Genomic DNA, 16,862 nt, shown 5'->3' with positions numbered 1-16,862 from the left:
CACCCAACTCCAAACGCCCCAAACCCCACCCCGGTCCCAGCAAGCCCCCAAGAGAGATCTGTCTCCAGCTCCAAAGCATCAGGTGGAGGGTCATCTGTGCGACAGGTCATTGTCACAGGGCTGTCTTGAGTGAAAGGAGCCTCTGGAACTCCAGGGCAGAGAGCTCAGCTGCTGCATTCCTGGGGACAGTGACTCTGCACAGCCCCTGCCAAGCCATCTGCACAATGGGCCCACTGAACTCACATGCAGGTGGGGTACATAAGCCAGCCCAGGGCTTTCCAGGGTGACAGCAGCTGACCGGCCACATAGCTTTCTCCCTGCCTTCAGGTTTTCTTCCATGGCCTTTGCTCTGGGGATGTGGGGAGGCAGTTCTTCCCAGAGCACCAGGAATGGGAACGTCTGCTCCTTTCCATGCTGGCAGGGTCTTCCTCCCATCCCCAGAGAGCTCAGCCAGTTTGGCCCTGTCCAGCCATCTGATGTGTCCACAGAGTGCTTAAGAGCGTGGAATTGGAAGCCAGATGGACTGGGTTCAAATCCCAGCTTTGTGACTTTTTTTTTTTTTTTTTTTAAGGTCAGTAAGCTCTTTCTCTTCTCTTCTCTCTTCCCTCCCCTCTCCTCCCATTCCCCCTCTCCCTCCCTTCCTCTCTATTCCCCTCCTTTCCCTCTCTTCTCTTCTTCGAGATAGAGTCTTGCACTGTTGCCCAGGCTGGAGGGCAGTGGCACAGTCTCAGCTCACTGCAACCTCCGCCTCCCGGGTTCAAGCGATTCTCATGCCTCAGCCTGCCGAGTAGCTGGGATTACAGGTACGCACCACTGTGCCCTGCTGATTTTGTATTTTTAGTAGAGACGGGATTTCACCATCTTGGCCAGGCTGGTCTTGAACTCCTGGCCTCAAGTGATCTGCCCGCCTCAGCCTCCCAAAGTGCTGGGACTGCAGGCGTGAGCCACCGTGCCTGGCCCCTGCCACTTACTATTAATAGCTGTGAGGCAGTGGACAAGTTACCTCCCCTCTCTTTGCCTCACTTTCCTCATCTGGAAAAGAAAGCCAACAACAGTACCAACGCCACTGAGTCATTATGGGGATTAAAAGGCACTCAGAATAGGGCCTGGCACTGAGAGTGTCTGCTGTTGTTGGTACTAGCGGTCCAATTAAACACACACGCGCCCCTTGAGTGGACGGAGAGGTCCGCTGGGCCTCTGAGAGCGTGTAGCACTCGCCAGCCACAAGTCAAGGAAAAACCAGACTTCAGCAAAGAACCCTACTGGGCTGCTGGCAGCAGAGGACACGGTAGCCTAGACTGGGGCGGGGTTCTCACTGTGGGCTGACTAGCTGATCAAGAGCTGTACTCGTCGTCCACCTGCGGTTAAGTGGCTGTTGCTGTATCTATTCCTTATCTCCATGCCCAGCCAGAAGACAGCGTTCCGAAGGCAAAGTGGGTACTCCAGATCCCAACGGACCTGGCTACCGCCGAAGTTCCGCAGGTGTTCACCCCATGACCCCGCCTGTCTCACTGGCTGCCTTCCTCCCATATGCTCAAGGAAGTGCCCAACACGCAAGAGGCCCCAAAAAGACATTTAGGAATGAACGGAGGTTTTTAGATCTTTCAACAGGAACACCCACCACCTTGCCAGGCCTAAAAGAAACCCAAAAAGACGCCTCTGTCCCTCCCCCCAGGTAGCTGGTGATCTGGTCCATCCGGTCACAGAAATCAAGATGTGGGTATAAAATGACCTGGGAATTCTTCCAGGGTGGTTCAGCAACCAGAAGAGGCTTGGGGCCGTGGGGCAGAACCAGGGGCTGACCCCACTCCAGAATCTCACAGAGGAAACACAGAGAAGGAGCCTCCCCTCCCCCACTCCGCCAGGTAGAACCCTAAATATGCATGAGGGCTGCAGAGGCAAACAGAAAGCACCAGGTCAAACAAAAGACCAGGTGGGGGAGGGGTGTCCACGTCAACAAGCCCAGCAGGGAACCCCAAATCCTCTACTCTCCAATGGCCTGGCTCAGCCAGGCCCCAGCACCCTGAGTGCACGGGAAGCCAAGGCTCATTCTGGCTGTGCCACCTGACAAGCAGTGCAATGATGTAGGGAGTTAAAGAATTCATCCTAGCCAGGTGCGGTGGCTCACACCTGTGATCCCAGCTACTCACTGGGGAGGCTGAGGCAGGAGAATCGCTTGAACCCAAGAGGCGGAGGTTGCAGTGAGCTGAGATAACGCCATTGTACTACAGCCTGGGTGACAGAGCGAGACTCTATCTCAAAAAAAAAAAAAAGAATTCAACCTAAGCAGAGAGGCCTGATGTGTGTTCTGGCGATTTCCCTATTCAGAGGGAGACCTTGGGCAGGGACTTAATCAGAACCTCCATGTCTTCATTTGTAAAATGGAGCTCAAGACAGGTGCTGCATAGCTGGGTGCAGTGGTGCACTGAGATTACGCCTGTAATCCCAGGGCTTTGGGAGTCCAAGGCATGAGGACTGCTTGAGGCCAGGAGTTCAAGACCAGCCTGGGCAACACCGCAAGATCCCCGTCTCTACTGAATATTTTTTAAAAATTAGCCGGGCATGATGGTGCACACCTGTAGTCTCAGTTACACACGAGGCTGAGGTGGGAGGATGGCTTGAGCTCAGGAAACGGACGTTGCGCTGAGCCATGACTGTGCCACTGCACTCCAGCCTGGGTGACAGAGCAAGACCTTGTCTTAAAAAACAAACAAACAAACAAAAAACAGGAGCTGCCCCACAGAATTAGGAGGGTTCCGCGGGAGGATGCACAAGGCCAGGCATAAAGCAGCACTTAAGTAGCCATTCACTCATTCTCTCCTCAATCGCACAGCCAACACCTCCCACATGGCAGGCACTGTGCTGGGGAAACCACGGGAAAGCAGACAAGGGCCCTGCTCTAACGGGGCTTATATTCCATGAGGGAAGACGGTAAATAAATGGAATCCATTTTTGTTTGGGGGTCAGGCATAAAGAAGGCCTCACTGGGAGGGTGACTTCTAGGCAGAGAAACCTGAGGGAAGCTTCGCAGGAGCAGCCAGAGGACTGTGTGGAGCCGGAGAGAGGACGGTTCGCGCAGACACCCTGGAGAGCGAAGGTGCCTGCCGCGTTCTAGCAGCAGGGAAACGGTCAAAGGACAAGGCAGAGAGGTGACAGCCAGATCACAGGGGCCCAGTGGGCCACAAAAAAGACACTGACTTTCCTCTTTTTAATTTTTATTTATGTATTTGTTTATTTATTTATTTGTTTATTTATTTTTGAGATGGAGTCTCACTCTGTCGCCCAGGCCAGAGTGCAGTGGTATGATCTCGGCTCACTACAACCTCTGTCTCCCGGGTTCAAGCGATTCTCCTGCCTCAGCCTCTCGAGTAGCTAGGATTACAGATGCCCACCACCATGCCTGGCTCGTTTCTATATTTTTAGTAGGGACAGGGTTTCACCATGTTGGCCAGGCTGGTCTCAAACTCCTGACCTCAGGTGATCCACCCACCTCAGCCTCCCAAAGTGCTGGGATTACAGGCACGAGCCACTGCACCGGCTTCTCTGTTTAATCAAAAAAAAAAAAAAATTATAAAATTTTTTGTAGAGACAGGGTCTATGTTGCCCAGGCTGCTCTCGAACTCCTGGGCTCATGCAATCCTCCCTCCTAGGCCTCCCAAAGTGCTGAGATTACAGGCGTGAGCCACCGCACCTGGCCTTGACTTTTCTCTTGAGTGAGATGCAGCCATGGGAGGTTCTGAGCAGGGGAGGGCCATGACATCAGGTGTTCACAGACCCCACCTGGCTGAGTATGGAGGACAGACCACGAGGGGTAGGGCAGGAGCCAGGGGGATAAGGAGAGACTGCTGCCTTAGGCCAGTGGGAGCCAAGGATGGACAGGACCAGCATGGGGACTGTAGGAGGAGGGGAGAAGAGAGTGAATTTGGGACGATTTCCAAAGGAGATAATGCCACCAAGCCTAGAATTTTCTCTACTGTTATTAAAAGGGACTTTATGGTGACTTCATTCTGATTCCCACTCTCCCAACACAAACACCCAGCTTGGTTTATTATCCTTTCCCCACTTGCTAGTCCAGCCACACCCACCATTTACTGAGCGGTAAGGGCGCTGGGGCAGTGTCTGTCAAAGCGCGGCAGACGGGAGATGCACCAAGAGCTTGTATCCCCACTGGGGCCCTGCCCCAAACTAAAGTGGCCATGACTGCTGCTGTAGGACCTGAGCATCGATGTGCGTGACCAGCGGGCCCAGCAGGTCCCAGGCATGGTGTAGTTTGAGGGTGTGAGGCCGCTGGTAACCAGCTAGGGATAACACTGCCCCACCTCTATTCCAGGGGACATTTGGAGACACTTTTGATGATCCCCGCTGGAGGTGCTGTTACTGGCATCTAGTGGGTAGAGGCCAGGGATGCTGCTAAACATCCCATAATGCACAGGACAATCCTGACATCAAAAAGTGATCTAGCTCCAAAGCTCAACAGTGTCAGGGTGCACAAACCCTGGTCTAGGCTCGCAAATCCTAATGGGCAGTCAATCACCAAGAGGTCTGGTAAAGATGCAGCTAGGGATTCAAAGTGCGTGTCCCACATTCTACATATCTCAAAAGCAGACTTCTAGGCCCTTGATTCTGACAGCTGCGGTCTGGGAAACAGTATCATCAACATCACCTAGGAGCTCACCGAAAAAGCAGATGCGGCCGGGCGCAGTGGCTCACATCTGTAATCCCATTGCTTTGGGAGGCCAAGGCGGGCGGATCACCTGAGGTTGGGAGTTTGAGACCAGCCTGGCCAACGTGGTGAAACCCCATCTCTACTAAAACTTTGAAAATTAGCCAGGGGTGGTGATGCAAGTCTGTAATCCCAGCTACTCCGGAAGCTGAGGCACAAGAATCGCTTGAACCCGGGAGGCAAAGGTTGCCTTGAGCTGAGATCGCACCAAAGCACTCCAGCCTGGGCGACACAGTAAGAGTCTGTCTCAAAAAGCAAAAAAAAAAAAAAAAAGAAAGAAAAAAAAAAAGAAAAGAAAAGAAAAAGAAAATGCTAAATTCCTCCTCAGATCAGATGAATCAGAACCTGCATTTTATCACGATCCCCAGGTGGCTCTCAGCTACGTTCAGTGACTGTGAATGCCCCTGAATTCAGAGTGTCCCTGAAGGCACATCAGGGAGCTAAGAAAAAAAAGTCTCCGTGCCCAGGCCTCAGGCCCTTTACACAGGAAGCGGGAAAAGGGGAAAGGCAGGCACGGGCACGCTGTAAACAGTCCCCACCTGATTCTAACAGGGTTCGTGCAGCCAGGGTTAAGAAAAGCAGCAGCTGCCCTGGAGGAAGCAGCCTTCTCTCTCTGACAAGCAGCAACAGTCCTTTTTGTGCAGGCACCACACAGGCCCCCAACGCTGCTGGCGACAAACATCCTGACAATTCTCAGCTTCCTGGCATCAAATAACCTGCTCCCCCCAGCAGAAGGGCTGCTTTTGGCACCTGAAGGCTGGCTGACTGCCTGACGCCAAGCTCCTGGGCAAGAACCGGGCTGGTGTGGAGAAACAGAAGTCAAACGCAAGTGTCTTAACTGTTGACAAGAAACTAGAGGAAAGAGAAAGTCGTCTCACCTCAAGTTAAAATTGGAAGGTGATACACTTAACGTAGCACATCCTGTGTGCACTTTTCTAAGCGCAGGAAATACTGTCCCATTGTACAGATGGGAAAGTTAAGGTGAGGCACATGGAAGGCATTTGCCCAAGGTGTGAGTAGGGAAGCCGGAGCTGAAGCCCTGAATCTGGGCTCCTAATTGCGGCTCTATCCAGGAAGCCCTGTTGCTTTAATACCTTCCCCACCTTTGACACAAAGAAAAGAGATGGTTAATTCCCCACAGCCTCAAGCAGCATGCCCAGTCTGGCCTGGCTGCTTTCTGGAGCTTCTCCAGGGCAGACAGCTTTGGGCTGATTTACTCTGGGGGAGAAAGCGGGCTTCAGGCACAGAGCGCCACCGCTTTGCTTGTATGATGGTGCAGCTGGGTCACCTTTGGAACAAAAAGGACAACCACGTTCTTGACTGGGAAGTCAGGGAGCCCACCCAAGGGGCGAAGGGTCTCTTCCCTGTGGCCCTGCGTCCCTGGGTAAGGGCCCTGAGAAGGCTGGGAGGAGCCAGGGAGGGGCCCGGTCTCTGGGCCCACCACCTCTCTTCCTAGATGCCAAAGTCAGCTCCCCACAGACCTCCTCTCCAAACACCCCTGGGATGGACGCAAGTGGAGGCTTTGGGGAACAAACTACCTATCCCTCCCACCACATTCTCACCCTTGTTCACCCAACTGTGTGTATGGCTGGCTCCTTTTCGTCTTTCAAGTCTCAGATTAAATGTCACCTCCTTGGACAGGCCCCTTCCTCAGCCCTCTAAGACACCCCTCCCACCAATACCACTCACTTCACCTTATCCTGGTTTAGTTTCTTTCCTTCCTTTCCTTTCTTTTCTTTCTCTCTCTCTCTTGCCTAAGCTGGTTTTGAACTCCTGGCCTCAAGTGATCCTCCTGTCTCAGCCTCCCCGGTAGCTGGGACTACAGGCATGGGCCATCACACTCGACCTAAACAACTGTCTTTGTAAAATTGGCCGGGCATGGTGGCATGTGCCTCTCTAGTCCCAATCAGGAGGCTGAGGTGGGAAGACTCCTTGAGCCAGAGAGGTTGAGGCTGCAGTGAGCTGAGATTGTGCCACTGCACTCCAGCCTGGGCAACAGAGAGAGACCCTGACTCAAAAAAAAAGAAAAAAAAATTTTTAAGAGATAGAATCTTGTTCTGTTGCCCAGGCTGGTCTCAAACTGGCCTCAACTGATCCTCCTGCCTTGGCCTCCCAAAATGCTACGATGGTTGAATGTCTTAATGGCACTACCAATCACTTCTGATAAATACTGTTTATTTCTAGTCTGTCTCCTCCACCAGACCTTGTACTCCAGGACAGCAAGGACTAGGTCTGTCTTGTCTGCTGCATACCTGGGCATTGAAACTGTGTTTAGCACAGACAAGAGGTCCTAGAAACATTTGTTGAAGGAATCCACAAATCTTGACTTCCAGTCAGGTTCATGAAATGACTATTCTCTTCTTTAGGGATCACCACAACAACATGCTCTAGTTGGCCACAGAGCTGCCTGCATGAGAGGCATCTGTGGAGTACCAGCCATACTCCACAGCAGCCTACAGAACAATCACTATTGTTGTCATCAACATTTATGACACCAACAGTAAGGCAGCTAACATTTAATGCACACTTGTTATGTGTCAGGACCTATGCAAAAAGATCTTTACTAGTTCCAAGCTCATTAGTAAGCTGGTCACATTGTAACTTGTTCTTTTCCTCATTTTGTAGAAATGAACACCTAGGATTAGGGATGGTTTGTTACTTGCGCTCGCCTAGTCTGCTAGTTTCCAAGGTTTTCTCTTTATCCTTAATGTTCTGCAGCCTCCCAATAATCTATCTAGGGGATTTCTTTTTATCCAGTCTCTGCTTGGCACTCATTGTGAGTTTTCAGCATTGAGATTCAAGTCTTCAATTATGGCACATTTTTAGCATTAGTTCTAATACTGCCTCCCCTCCACCCCTTCTAGCTTTATTTCTGGAAATCCTACTAGATGTATGTTTCTTCTCACTCTACCTGTTATGTTACTTCTATGTATTTTATCTCTATTCTATACTCAGAGTGAATTTGATTTACTAATTTTCTCACTGACTGTGCCTGGTGTTACTTGCCCAAGGTCACACATTAGTAAGGATGGAATCCAGCCCTTAACCGCCTCACTGCCCCGCCCTGCAGAGGGCTCACACAGCGCTCCCTGAGACTGGAAGGACAGCGTATCTGCAAAAAGTGCCTCATTGTTCTCAGGAGATTCAGCTGGGCTGGGTCTTTCTCCCAACTTCTCCCACAAAGAACACATAGTTTCATGCAACTCCAAAAATCCCCACTCGAATCACGCCTGTGTTAAGCAAGCTTACTGATCAGGGTTAGAGTTGCAATTCCTCATCAGTGCTGAGCAATTTTTTTTTTTTTTTTTTTTTTTAAGAGATGGGGTCTTGCTCAGTCACCCAGGCTGGAGTGCAGTAGTGTGATCTTGGCTCACTAGCAACCTCTGCCTCCCAGGCTCAAGTTATCCTCCTACCTCAGCCTCCTCAGTAGCTGAGATCTCAAGATGCAAACCACCACGCCCAGCTAATTTTTGTGTTTTTTGTACAGATGGGATTTCACCATGTTGCCCAGGCTGGTCTCGAACTCCTAAGCTCAAGTCATCCACCCACTTCAGCCTCCCAAAGTGCTAGGATTACAGGTATGAGCCACCATGCCAGGGCTGAGCAATCTTTTTTGGATGAAATCACGGTTTCTTAGGCTCATGCGGTGAATATCACCTCCCCTGGAACTGAGCCGGTTCTCCACATACCTAAGGCTAAGACCCGATTACTCTTCACGGTTAACACCACCGCACAGTGCCTAGGAGCAGCTAACTCTTTTTTTCTTTTTTCTTTTTTTTTTTTTTTTTTTTGAGACGGAGTCTCACTCAGTCACCCAGGCTGCAGTGCAGTGGTGCGATCTCGGCTCACTGCAAGCTCCGCCTCCCAGGTTCACACCATTCTCCTGCCTCAGCCTCCCAAGTAGCTGGGACTACAGGCACCCGCCGCCACGCTCGGCTAATTTTTTGCATTTTTAGTAGAGACGGGGGTTTCACCGTGTTAGCCAGGATGGTCTCGATCTCCTGACCTCGAGATCCACCCGCATCAGCCTCCCAAAGTGTTGGGATTACAGGCGTGAGCCACCGCGCCTGGCCAAGCAGCTAACTCTTAAGCCAGTGCCTGTGCCAGATGCTTTAACATTCCAACTCATGTAACCTTCACAACTGCTCCGTGGGGCAGGCCCTACCATTATCCCACTTAACAGATGAGAAAACTGAGGTCCTGAGAGGTGTGGTCCCTTGTCCGAGGTCACCCAGCAAGTAAGCGACAGAACTGGATTTGAACTCCCAGCACATGCCTCCAGGGTTGGCTTTCAACTACCACCCTCCGCTGCCTCTCTAGCCCAGATGCGGCATGTGCCCAGAAGATATGGCAAGTTAAGTTCTGTTTAGATGTTAGTTGAGTCACATGAGTCATTTATTTACTCATTTGTTCAGACGTGTTTTTAAAACCTACTGCACAGCCAGGATTGGGCCAAGGGAAGTAGATGCAAGGCCCCTGCCCTCCCAACATTTTGCATAGAGGGACTAACAAACGAAAAGGCAATTTCAACATGGCCTGGCCGGGATGTCGGGGTAGAGGGGCAAGGTCACCATGGTATGCGTGCCAGAGAAGCCTTGACCCCAGGAAGACACCCCGGGGAGGCCACAGGAACCTGTAGGGTGGGTCCTGAATAGGCAGGAGGAGCTAAGAGTGGACAAAGATGCCCCTGCTTGACCCCTGTCCCTTTTTCTGGCTGCCAGAGGTCACAGTGGGAAAGCCCACGTTGTCCAGCCCCAGCCGCTCGCCCTCCACAGCCACATTCATAAGCACCGTTAACTGGGAGAGCCATAAGCCACTATACACCCCTTGGAGGCCAGGGTCTTCCGAAAGAGTCCATTATGGAGAAAGCTCTGAAGACGTGCATGTGGCCTGCAAACGCTGGAGCCATTTACATGGCAGGCTTTGATCCAGACGGCAGAGGCTGCCCCAACTAGCTATGTGACCTTGGGCAAGTGACATAGCAGCCCTGGGCTTGTCTCCACATCTGTAATGGACCCGACACTGTCCACCTCATAGGGCTGCTGCAAGGATTACATGGGTTCACCCAAGTAACTGCAACATCAAGCACACGGTGAGCGCTCAAAGAACATTACCTATGATTATCTCCAGTACCTTGGACAGCACTAGGCACACAGTAGGTGCTCCCTGGCCCCAGGGGACACAGCCATCTGCAAAGATCAAGGACCCAGCCAGAGGGAAGAGATGACCAGGAAGGCCTCTGGGAGCCAATGGAGTGTCCACTGGGCATTAGACAAGCAGGTAAGAGACCTGCCCTGAAGAAACCGGTTCTGCTGCCTTTCTCTGGCTGCTCACAGCCCAGTTCCCAGAGCCTGCCTCTCGACTTTGATCTGGGACATTAAATTGTTTCTCTGATTAGACAGATACTCGAGAGCCTTTACAACTGTGTCCCTCATAGTCTTCCTTCCAGCACTTTATGTCGGGAGTCCAGCTGTTTTGCCACATACCACGGGTGACTTCTTGCAAGCTGACCACAACGTGGACATGCGTAAGATGCTGGAGCCAGCCTCTCTGATGGCGAGATGGATTAACGTGCTCACGAATACGTACTGCACAGGGCTGTGGTGGTGATATTTATATTCTGTGCAGGAGGCAACTGGGAAAATTCTCCATCTCTCACCCTTCCCTGCAGGTACTTGTGGTCACGTGACTTTTTATGGTCAATGACTCATAAAGGGACTAAAGAGACAATCTTCTCCTTCAGGGCTTCCTTTCCTAAATACTCAAGGAGCAACTCTACCCAAACCCTTTGACAGGAAAGGATTTGCGGGAAGGTGTCCTGCAGAAAAGGTGAGGTGTCACAGCTAACGAAGGGCACTGCTGTTGAAATGATGGCAACGCTGCTACCACCGGCACTGAGTCATCTGACAACACTGTACAGTGGAGGCTACGAAATAATAGGAATAATAATAATTGCCGGCATCCACAGGACCCAGAGGCAAGTATTACCACTTTCGCTTGCAACTGACAAAAATCAAGTAGAGAGAGGTTAAGTAACCTGCTCAACATGAACAAGAAGTAACAGAGCAGGTATTAGAACTCAGGTGAGCAAACCAAACCAAAACTCTGGTTTTTTTTTTGAGACAGGGTCTCCCTCTGTCACCAGACTGGAGTACAGTGGCACAAGCATAGCTCACTGCAGCCTCGACCTCCTGGGCTCAAGTGATCCTCCCACTTCAGCCTCCTGAGTAGCTGAGACTACAGTCATGTGCCACTACCTGGCTCATTTTTTGTAGAGGTGGGAATCTTGCTGTATTCTCCAGGCTGGTCTTGAACTCCTGGCCTCAAGCAGTCCTCCCGCTTCAGCCTCGAAAAATGCTGGGATTACAGGCATGAGCCACTGCATCGACTCCCCAAACCTCTAATCATGAGTTATACTAACAAACCATGAGCCCACACCAGCCCTATAAAAAGAACCAAAGTCATCTCCATCAAATCTTGAGCACTCACTATGTGGCCAACTTGGAACTCAGCATGGTGCATGCGTTACCCTCCAAACAATGCCTGTACTGGGCACCACGACTGTGTCCACTGAAAAGGTGAGAACTGATGGGACGTGTCCCGTGTCCCATGACTAGAAAGAACTGAGGAGGCAGGAGGTACAGGCCTGAAACCTCCCAGACACCAGGTCACACTTCTCGAGAGCAGCTCACAGGAGAAACTCTTCCATCATTAACCAGAGTCCCAATAACCCGCTCTAGAGGACATTCTCGGTCTCTCCTTGGTCACATGTGATGACGGCCAAGTGTACTTGGCCACACAGAAATCAGGGCATGGAAGGAAACAGAGCAGAACCCCACACCCGGGTGTGCCCAGAATTAAGGGCACGATACCTCCACTGACCATCAGGCCTTGCTGAACCTTCATGCCTTGACTGGCCCCCTCCTCCCTGGCCTCAGCCTCCCAGGCCTTCCCCCTGCTCTGGAGGGAGCCATGCTCCCTGGAACCTGGACACACGCCATTCACACTGTTCCCTCTGCCTAGAATGCTCTTCCTCATGCTCCCCCGACCCCAGCATACACCTTTCCTTTGTGCCTTATTAGTTCCTACCCATCCTTCAGTTTCCACCAGAACACTAAAATAAGAGAGATCTCCAGGGTGTGCTGTTCAGTAAACATTCGCGAAGTGCACAACAGAGTACTAAGTAGGCTACCTTTTGTCGAAGAAGGAAGGAGAAGACAAAAATACATATCCATATTTGCTTGTATTGATATAATGATACCTTAGATGGATACCCAAGGGAAAATACAAATCATTACGTAAGGGGAAAAGGAACAAAGTGGGCAGGGAGAGGAGTGGAGGACAGAGACCGTTCACACATCCACACAGAATTGATTTTGAAGCATATAAATGCATAACCTATTTTTTTTAAGTGCCACAAATAAAAACAAAGTGGGAGTGATGGGGAGAGGGTCAGGGAAGGCCTGTGAGAGCAGGCCCGAATACATCCCTCCACAGGACTGCCCGATACTGCCTGACTCTCCCCACCCACCAGCCTGTGGATTCCCGAGGGCAGGCCTAGACCTGCTCTGGCTCCCAGCCAGTGGCCTGCCACGCAGCCAGGGCCTAAGAAATACTCAGCGAGGTGTACGTGGAGGTACCAACAGACCCACCGCCAGCCACACCTGGACATGCCCACGGCTTGCAGCTGGGCTCTGCTTTTGGGCAGCACAGTTAGAATGCAAGGGAAGTGCTGAGAGCTGACCGTCTTTCCAATGCACATTGCTCAAGGAAAGTGTGTAGCACAGGGATCAGCAAACTTCTTCTGTAAAGGGCCAAAGAGCAAATATTGCAGGTTTGGGGGGAATGGGTCACACTTGTCTCTGTTGCAACTGCTCAATTCTGCCACTACAGCGTGAGAACAGCCACAGACAATACACAATGAAATGGGCGTGGCTGTGTTCCAATAAATATTTATAGACATTGAAACCTAAATTTTTTTTTTTTTTTTTTTTTTTGAGACAGAGTCTGGCTCTGTCGCCCAGGCTGGAGTGCAGTGGCACGATCTCAGCTCACTGCAACCTCTGCCTCCTGGGCAGAGGCAATAATCCTGCCTCAGCCTCCCAAGTAGCTGGGATTACAGGCATGCGCCACCATGCCCAGCTAATTTTTGTATTTTTTTTCAGTAGAGACAGGGTTTCACCATGTTGGCCATGCTGGTCTCAAATTCCTGACCTCAGGTAATCCACCCATCTTGGCCTCCCAAAGCGCTGGGATTACAGGCGTGAGCCACCGCGTCTGGCGAAACCTAAATTTCATATAGGTTTACGTGACATGAAATCGTTTTAATTTTTTTAACCTTTTAAAAATGTGAAACCCATTTTTAGCTCCCTGGCCATACAAAAACCGGCAGTGAGTTGGATTTGGCCGGCAGGCTACAGCTGGCCACCCTTAATGTTGAGCCTGGCTGCCGTGTTTACAGATCTGCCTGTACACATGACTTCTGAAAGGAGATGTAAGAAACAGGTCACGGTGGCTGCTTCTGTGGAGGGTTTGGGTGTGGAAGGGAAACTGCCTTTTTCTGGTTTTGTTTTTGAGACGGGGTCTCTGTCATCCAGCCTGGAGTCCAGTGGTGCAATCACAGCTCACTGCAGCCTCAACCTCCTGGACTCAAGCAGATCCTCCCACCTCAGCCTCCCGAGTGGCTGGGACTACAGCCCTGAGCCACCGTGCCCAGCTAATTTTTAAATTTTTTGTAGAAACAGGGTCTCACTATGTTGTCCTGGCTAGTCTGGAACTCCTGGACTCCAGTGATCCTCCTGCCTCAGCCTCCCAAAGTGTTGGGATTACAGGTGTAAGCCACCATGCCTGGTCTGACTTTTTATTTTTAAATATTGTACTGTGTGCAAATTAATACAAATAATATTGTTTTAAACTTAATAGTAGAGAGAGAAAACAGGCTGTGCATGGTATAGAAGGACAAACCGAAGCTTTGGAGCAAGAGACCACGGCCAGAATCCCACCTCGATTCCTTGCTTGCTGTGCACCCAACAGGGAAGTTATTTTCCCTCTCTGAGCCTCAGCACAATGGGGATCATATACGGGCTTCATGGGCCACTGTGAGGATTCCATGGGTTAATTCCCTTGCACAGTTCCAGGCACCTGGAAAGCGGTGGCTCTTATTATCTTTGCTATTAAGAGTCATTCATGGGGAAAAGTCCCTCTCCAAAGGAAGGCCCTAAACATGTGGCTCTGAAACTCCCGTAGAGAGCCCGCCCAGTCCCACGGCCCATCACCCAACTGTCCACAGAATAGATGCCTTGTGACGTGAGGAGGCTCATTTGTATTAGCAACTGCATTCCACAGAGATGCATCCTGGAGCCACGTCTGCACATCCGGTTCAACAAAGAAGGCAGCCAGCTCCCCAACTCTGGGTCTGCCCTCAACTGTCACACTGGGCAGGCTGCAGGACTAAATTATCTCATGCACCTATGAGATAATTTAGTCCCCATTTAGTAAACACCTACTGGGTGCTTGGACACCCCTCTGAACCTCATCCTGGAGGCTAAAGGTACAAACATGGGTTTCTTTAAAATAACTAGTGGGATGCTTCGGTTGTGTGTTCCATAAAACTCTCGCACTTCCCTGTGTGTTTATTCATTCAGGAAACATTTATGAAGGAGCTCCTATAGGCCAGGCACTGTTCTAGGCATTTAGTTTTAACCAGGACCCTCAATTTTTGGACTACAGGGCTTGTGAGGAGGAGACTGTGCAAGTCACTGTCCCTTGTGTGTCTTCTGTGCTCAGCAGAGCCCATGGCACAAAGCAGGGAAGTAACCAACATTTGTTGGGTCCAATTACTGAGCTTGGAGGACATGGGTGCTCTGGGCCTGCCTGGAGCCTGGAGTCTCTGCCCCAACTTCTGGTGACAGCAGCCCACTTTCCCTGGGGACAACTATTTCTCCCTCATTCCTCCTAGTTCTGTGGGGGGTCGGGAGGGACTGCCAATCATGGGACCTGCCCACCCACCCGATCCAAACTGGGCTAATGGCTGCCTCTTGTTCAGGGATTTCAATTTCAAGCTGCCAATAAAAATAATAATGAGGCCGGGCGAAGTGGCCCATGCCTGTAATCCCAGCACTCTGGGAGGCCAAGGCAGGACCTCCGGATCACCTGAGGTCAGGAGTTCGAGACCAGCCTGGCTAACATGGCAAAACCCTGTCTCTGCTAAAAATACAAAAATTAACTGGGTGTGGTGGTACACGCCTATAGCCCCAGCTACTTGGGAGGCTGAGGCAGAGAATCACCTGAACCCAGGAGGCGGAGATTGCAATGTGCCGAGATCACACCACTGCACTCCAGCCTGGGCAACAGAGCAAGCCTCCATCTCAAAAAAATAAAATTTTAAAATAAAATAGAAATAATAATGGTAGGCTAGGTTGGGAGGTGTTCATGCCTGTAATCCCAGCACTTTGGGAGGCTCAGGTGAGTGTACTGCTTGAGCCCAGGAGTTCAAGACCAGCCTGGGCAACATGGCAAGACTCTGTCTCTACAAAAACATACAAAAAATTAGGCAGGAATGGTAGCACACGCCTATAGTCCCAGCTACACAGGAGGCTGAGGTGGAAGGATCACCTGAACCCAAGAGGTTGAGGCTGCAGTGAGCCGTGTTTGTGCCACTGAACTCTAGCCTGGGTGACAGAGACCCCATCTCAAAGAAATAATAATAATGGTAATAACCACAGCAATTACATAAAAATAATAGCAGCTAGTATATATCTAGCCACATATTCTACACTAGGCACTGTTCTCAACACGTCTCAAGTATCAACTTACTGAATCCTCATAGCAACCCTCTGGTTCTCATTCCCATGTTACAGCTGACAAACTGATGCACAGAAAGCTTGAGATGCTTATGAATAAGGGGTGAGGTTGGGATTCTCATCCAGGAGGCTGGCTGCAGAGTCTAAGTGCTTCACTGCTACCCTCCACTGCCTCCCCAGCCCCTGGGGTGGCAGGGCCCTAAAAAAAGTGCCCAAGAATATCCACTGAGAGACATCCCAGAGCTGCTCGCCCCTTTTAGGGCCTCAGGTGGCCTAAGTTGATTTCTGTTGCTTGCAACCCAAGAACCCCGATTGATAAAGCAGATCACTTACTTGGTTTCACACTTTCTGCCAGACTGGCCGGCACTGCTTCCAAGTGCAACAATGCAGGGGCATCTTACAAATATTTTACAAGGTGGAGTCAGTGATCAGGGCACTCAGGGGCAGCCTGCATCTCTAAGAGCTGCCATCTTTCCATCCCGGGAAGAGAAACACAATAAGAGATGTACAGCAGGATGAAAATCCAAGGAAATCCCTTCCAGGACAGCACTCCCTGAGACCAACTCCCCATTTCTTTTTCTTTTTTCTTTTTTTTTTTTAAGACAGAGCCTTGCTCTGTCACCCAGGCAGGAGTACACTGGTGCGATCTCAGCTCACTGCAATTTCCGCCTCCTGGGTTCAAGTGATTCTTGTGCCTCAGCCTCCCAAGTAGCTGGGATTACAGGTGCCCACCACCACACGTGGCTAATTTTTGTTATTTTTAGTATAAATGGGGTTTCAACATGTTGGCCAGGCTGGTGTTGAACTCCTGGCCTCAAGTGATCCTCCTGCCTTGGCCGCCCAAAGTGCTGGGATTACAGGTGTGAGCCACGGTGCCCGGCCAACCCCCCATTTCTGGCTGCATCCCTGACTCCCGCAACCAAGTCTGTGTGTCTGGCAGTCCCTCTCAAGCAGTTCTCTAACTTGGATTCTGGCCTGGGTGGGGTGATTTTTTATTAGCTGTTTTTAGACCTATAACATACAAATTTTAATGACTAATTAAACTTATAGAGCCCTTGCCAGAGGCCAGGAGCTGTTCTAAAGTTTTACATATAGTAACTCATTTAATCCACCAGGGATATCCACCAATGAACTGGGCACCATGACCAATATCGCTCCCATCTTACAGATGGGGACCCTGAGCCTGGACACACTGTGACGTGCTGGTAGGTGGGGAGTCTCGACTTGCAGCCGTCTCCTCAGAGTTCAGTGGGAGTGAGGACTAAGGCGACGTGTCTAAGGCTTTCCAGCTCCCCCCGGAGGTGCCCTGCTCCCTCTCTGCTGCCATTCCGCTCTAG

At 50.8% G+C, this 16,862-nt stretch overlaps 1 protein-coding gene across 7 annotated transcripts in view; it reads right to left on the bottom strand.

Annotated features, from left to right (window-relative positions):
* The window catches only part of SIPA1L3 (signal induced proliferation associated 1 like 3), a 308,912-nt gene that overhangs the window by 223,821 nt on the left and 68,229 nt on the right, over positions 1 to 16,862 (bottom strand). Inside the window, exon 1 of one of the 7 annotated variants that reach the window (XM_077982386.1) lies at positions 15,859 to 15,995. The exons of the other annotated variants lie outside the window; for them this stretch is intronic. The gene's annotated coding sequence lies outside the window, so the exon portion shown is untranslated. Of the gene's footprint in view, positions 1 to 15,858; positions 15,996 to 16,862 lie in introns of those variants that run through there. 7 annotated transcript variants of the gene reach the window in all.

Source organism: Macaca mulatta, chromosome 19 (genome assembly GCF_049350105.2).
Source record: "Macaca mulatta isolate MMU2019108-1 chromosome 19, T2T-MMU8v2.0, whole genome shotgun sequence".
In the NCBI taxonomy this organism is placed as follows: domain Eukaryota; kingdom Metazoa; phylum Chordata; class Mammalia; order Primates; family Cercopithecidae; genus Macaca; species Macaca mulatta.
Note: the sequence above shows the minus strand (reverse complement) of the source record. Positions and strands in the feature narration are given on the sequence as shown.